The sequence below is a fragment of the Bubalus bubalis genome, chromosome 16 (assembly GCF_019923935.1).
Source record: "Bubalus bubalis isolate 160015118507 breed Murrah chromosome 16, NDDB_SH_1, whole genome shotgun sequence".
NCBI classification, from domain to species: domain Eukaryota; kingdom Metazoa; phylum Chordata; class Mammalia; order Artiodactyla; family Bovidae; genus Bubalus; species Bubalus bubalis.
In genome coordinates this window covers 49,746,889-49,752,927 of record NC_059172.1, presented here as the reverse complement: position 1 = coordinate 49,752,927, position 6,039 = coordinate 49,746,889, and positions in this window count along the sequence as shown.

Sequence of the window (6,039 nt, the reverse complement as noted above, 5' to 3'; positions counted from 1 at the left end):
GTGTTTTGCATCTTGTTCAAAGTCTTCTTGTGCTCAAGTCATGAAACTATTCTCTAAGGAGCTTTCTTGTTTTGCCTTTCACAGATCTACAGTATACCTGGAACTGGTTTTTAAGTTAAGGTGTGAAGTGGTCATCAGATCTCATTTTTCCCCACAGATGCCCAACTTAATGAAGAATCTATCATTTTATTCCCACTGCTGTGCCACTTTGTCATAATCAAGTATCTGTATATGTGTGACTTGATTTTTCTGTTCTGTTGTCTATATGTCTATCATTGTGCCAATATCATACTATTTTAATTAGTGGGGCTTTATGGTAAGTGTTGATACACAGAAAAGCAAAGTGTCTATCTTGTTCTTATTTTCCACAACTATCTTGGCTATTTTTGGTCTTTGTTTTTCCTTGTAAATTTTAGAACAAACTTGTCAAGTTTTATTTTCCACTCTCAATTGGGTATTTTTTTTCTACTGAGATTACATTGTATGTAGATTACTTTGGAGAGAATTATATCACTACAATATTGAGTGTCCTAGTCTATGAACATGTTTATTTAAACCTTTAAATATTTCTCTCCAAAATACTTTACTGGAAAAAAATTATGCTTCTAGCAATGGTAGACAAGGGTACTTTGAAGCAACATTCCTACTGAGAACAAATGGAAAAGGAGGCTGAACTATTTTTAAAAAATATGTATTTGAAGGCAATGGAGAGCTTGCAAAGCTGTGAAAATATCTGGAGCCAAGATCCAGAGGAATGGAGCAAAGATAGGAAGCATGAGGTCAACCTCTGGTATCCCTTTCCCCCCTGAAGTAGATTGTCTATTCCAAAAGCTGTGATGCTGAGAGCCTGACTAGCTGTTTTTTGACGGACTCTCCTACGCTCACCATGTTTGTATATGGCTTAGGAGTTAGTCAAGGACCAGGGGAGTTTCTTTATGTAGATTTTTGTAGTCTCTGGAACTCTTCCCTCCAAACTGCGATCTCGACAGCCCTGAATGCTACCTCCACCCAGTGAGTCTGCCGCCCGTTTGTACTTTGTTGAAAAATGACCCTAGAGAGAAATTTGGGTTGAATGTGGAACTCATTGTGAGCACTTCCCTTTCAATGTTAGAAGCCCTTTGTGGGTTGGCCAACACGAATGTCTTACCTTTATTCTTGAAGGATATTTCCACTGGGATAGGGTCATAAGTTGGTGATTTTTTTTTCCTTTCTTTCAGTGTTTTGAGGATATTACATTGTCTTCTGGCTTCTTTGGCTTATGTGTAGTGTGTGGTCAGTCACTCAGTCGTCTTAACTCTATGTGACCCCATGGACTGCAGCTTCCTAGGCTCCACTGTCCATGGAATTTCCCAGGCGAGAATAATTAGAGTGGGTAGCCATTTCCTTGGACACGACTGAGCGACTTCACTTTCACTTTTCACTTTCATGCACTGGAGAAGGAAATGGCAACCCACTCCAATGTTCTTGCCTGGAGAATCCCAGGGATGGCAGAGCCTGGGGGGCTGCCGTCTATGGGGTCACACAGAGTCCAACACGACTGAAGCGACTTAGCAGCAGCAGCCATTTCCTTCTCCCAACCCAGGGATCCAGTCTGGGTCTCCTGCATTGCAGGCAGACTCTTTACCACTGTGCCATCTGGGAAGTTATGCCGAGAAGTTATATGTCTTACTCTTGCACCCTTGCAACAAAGGTCCATCTAGTCAAGGCTATGGTTTTTCCAGTGGTCATGTATGGATGTGAGAGTTGGACTGTGAAGAAAGCTGAGTGCTGAATTGATGCTTTTGAACTGTGGTGTTGGAGAAGACTCTTGAGAGTCCCTTGGACTGCAAGGAGATCCAACCAGTCCATCCTAAAGGAGACCAGTCCTGGGTGTTCATTGGAAGGACTGATGCTGAGGCTGAAACTCCAATACTTTGGCCACCTCATGTGAAGAGTTGACTCATTGGAAAAGACCCTGATGCTGGGAGGGATTGGGGGCAGGAGAAGGGGACGACAGAGGATGAGATGGCTGGATGGCATCACCAACTCAATGCACATGACTTGGGGTGAACTCTGGGAGTTGGTAATGGACAGGGAGGCCTGGCGTGCTGCGATTCATGGGGTTGCAAAGAGGAGGACACAACTGAGTGACTGAACTGACTGACTTGCACCCTTAATATGTCTCCCTCCACCCCATCTGCATTTAGTTTTTTTCTTGTCTTTGGGTCACAGCACTTTTACTGTCATATGCCTAGGTGTGGTTTTGTCTTTATCCAGCTTGGGAATTGTAGATCTCAAATCTATGGGTGGGTATCTTTTGTTAGTTCTGGAAGATTCTTAACCTTCATCTCTTTCTATTTTCGCCATACTCTCTCTTCTTTCAGCGACTCCAATTATATATGAATGTATGTGTAATATACATATTTTTATACACCCTTTTTACTATATTTTCCACTCCTGGGAAACAGTATCTTATTATGCAAGAATCCATTACATCCATGTGAAATGGATTTGACAAATTAGTTATTTCTCTTACTGAAATACTGATGCCACTACAATTTTTCTGTGCTAAGAAGCAGTGTCTGTCTCTGACATTAGCAGTGATGAAACTCACAAACCTTCATGTAATTTGACATAAGTCACCTTTTGTTTCAAGGACATAGGGCAAAAAACATGGAGGATTTTCCTGGTCACAAGGTTAAATAATTAAGGTTATAGACTGCACTGTGCTAGTCCTCAATGGCAAATTCTGAGTGACTTAGGCACCCACATGCTGTTTGATAAATATCTGTGATATGCAGGGCCTTCTAACATGTAGCCCCCAAGGCAGGAGCCCATCTTACCTGGGCCTAAAAGTAGGCAAAGCCTGTGCCAGTTCTTTTTCATTGTTTAGTTACCTGCAAATATTTACTCAGCACCTACTCTGTGCCAGGCACTATTCTAGCTCCTGGAAGGACAGCAGTAAACGAAATCAGTCCCTGCTCTAATGAAGCATACATTCTGGTGAAGGGAAGATAATACTGCTGTCCTTTCAGGAGCTAGAATAGTCCCTGGCACAGAGTAGGTGCTGAGTAAATATCTGCAGGTAACTAAACAATGAAAAAGAACTGGCACAGGCTTTGCATGAGGATATTAAAATAGAGAAAAAAGGGTCAAGAAAAATAAATGACATGTGAAGAACACTGACCAGAAAAACATTCCCTCAATAAACAGTTGAAAACTATGATCAAAGATTTCATGACAACCTTAATATCTTATGATCTCTATAAACTGATACATCAGAAATACAAGAGGATATGAGGAAACAGAAGAAACATGAACTGGCAGAATTCAAGGAAAAAAGTATATAATCATAAAAATGAATATAAAATTGGAATGATAAGAGTACACAGTGCTCAAATCACAATAAGGAGAAAAGAGGGATAAAAATAAACAAAAATGACATGGGGATAGGAAATGAAATATGCACATGTAATTGGAGTTTCTAAAGAAAACTTCTCTTTTTATAAATGAAAGCATTGAGAAACCTTACTCACATGGAGTCAGTTAATTTCAGAAACATCATTCTGATGTTGTTCAGTTGCTAAATGTCTGACTCTTTGCAACTCGACTGTGGTATACCAGGCTTCCCTGTCCACCATTATCTTCCGGGATTTGCTCAAATTCATGTCCACTGAGTCAATGATGTTATCTAACCATCTCATCCTCTGCTGCCCCCTTCTCCTTTTGCCTTCAATCTTTCCCAGCATCAGGATCTTTTCCAATGAGTCAGTTCTTTGCATCAAGTGGCCTAAAAATCTTGTTTAGGAAAGAATCATTGATCAAAGCAGTTTTCAATGCAGTTGTGGTGTTAAATAAAGGTGGGTAGAAAGCTGAAGTGGATTGGGGGGAAGGGAATAGCAGTGAAGCAAACAGTAACAGCAGTAAGTTATTAAAACTATTGAAAATGTGGGCTTCCCTGGTGGCTCAGTGGTCAAGAGTCTATCTACCAATGCAAGAGAAACGGGTTTGATCCCTGGGTTGGGAAGGTCCCCCAGAGAAGGAAATGGCAACCCACTGCAGTATCCTTGCTTAGGAAATCCCATGGACCAGAGGAGCCTGGCTGGCTACAGTCCATGGGGCTGCAAAAGAGTCACACACAACTTGGCAACTGAACAATGCATTTTACCTGTTTTAACTAATTCTCATAATAACCATACAAGGTGGTTGCTACTGATAATCTCATTTTACTGATGAAAGGGAGGAAAGGAGACTCAGATCTAGTTATGCCCAAGGTCACTGAGTTTATCACTAAGTTGGTAGAGCTGGGATGTGACCTAGAAGAATGGAGCACTTCTCCATGGTTGTCAAATTAGGCTGAAGTTCAGGGAGTTTCTGCCTGATAAAACCTGTTCTTTAATGTAAGCTAGACTGTAAGGACATGTTATAGGAGTGAAGGAGGAAAGAGAGGGTCCAAGTTTGAAAATAGGGGTTTTCAACAGTTAAGAATGGGAGAAGGGTTGATGAGAGAAAACAATAAGGATAATATGCAGAGTTGTTAATCAACATTTAGAAATACTGGTTTGTTCAGTTGGTCTTTCTCCAGAAATAATCCATAGGAAACTGGATAATCCAGGGCTGTATTTCTAGGAATGTTATGACATTTAGGGAAGATTATTTGGGTTACTGACAACAGGGACACTGAATTGATCACATAAGAAATCTAGACAGGGCTTATGAAACAGGTGGCAACAGTGAAATGATCTGATTTGAACATACATAAAGGAACAGAGCAGTTACGGTCAGAGGTAAGATTTCTACATTTGTCATTTCCGAGGTAAAGTTGTTTTTGGATACCGAAAGCATCCAAGATGTGGTTATTGTGGAGACAAAGCAATGGAACCATAGCCCTGCAGTGTTCACTGATGCCAACCGGGCAGATGAAATTTACTACCTCAAAATTTACTCAAAAAATATGACCCACCTTTCTGCTCTCAAACCACTGTTTAATCAGAACAACAATCACGTCAGACTTTTTTCTATACCTTGAATTCTTCCAGGTTTAAAAAATTACAGATATGAGAAGACTTTTACCCATTAATACAGGAATCTGTTCCTGAAAACCTTTACAATAGAAAGATCACTGGAACATCAGTATAATCAACACCTGGGAGAAGTATATTTCAGGTAAGAAAGTATCAATAGTAGGAAAAAGTTGCCACTCGATTTTCACCTCAATAGCATATTTCATTGCGCAAAAGCAAATTGTGTTTTCCCTCCTGGTACTTTAGTAGGGATATCAAAATGGCATTGTATCTGTCTTCCTTTAATCCCCTTCCCCCACAATTTCATAAAGTAAAACAAAAACCCAATGTTCATGCTTAAAAGACAACCATGATATTTAATGTGGTACTGGGCCACATGGTCCAACAGACCTAAATTTATTCCGACCCTGAATTTTGTTAAATGTCCAATAATAAATGAACTGGAGTAAGACTTTCTCTACTTGAAGATGAAGGAAAAAGGTCCTCCAGTGTAGTTATTTTAGAACAAGGCTCTTCTATTAATATAAGAATTGAGGCTTATTAATAACCCAGCATATTTAAATAAAGTGATGAAAAGTACTTTTAAAATATAACACTGTTAAACATAAATCAGTTTTCACTTCTTAAATTAGTTGTAATAAGCAACCCTACAGGCTAGTTATTTGAAAATCAATGGCCAAACTGAAATCTGAACAAAGCCAAACTTGTTTAAACCAAATGCTATTTGTTAAATGTTGTACATTCTGTTTACTACCCACTGACTCAGTATTTTACTATATAGGGTAACACCTATTATAAAACAATGTGAGAAATAAGAAAAAAAAATGTTGGGGGTGTGAAATCTAAAAAAAATTTCAGGATGGACTGCATAATCCAAAAATCACCTGTTCTAGTTGCTACATTCCTTGAACACATTCTATATTTCAAAATGACACAGGAACTAAAAAAAAAAAATCCAACACATTAACATACTTAAGCATCTAGACGTATAACAGTTCAGCAAACAAATAGGTTTAACTCAAGCCTTTGAACACAT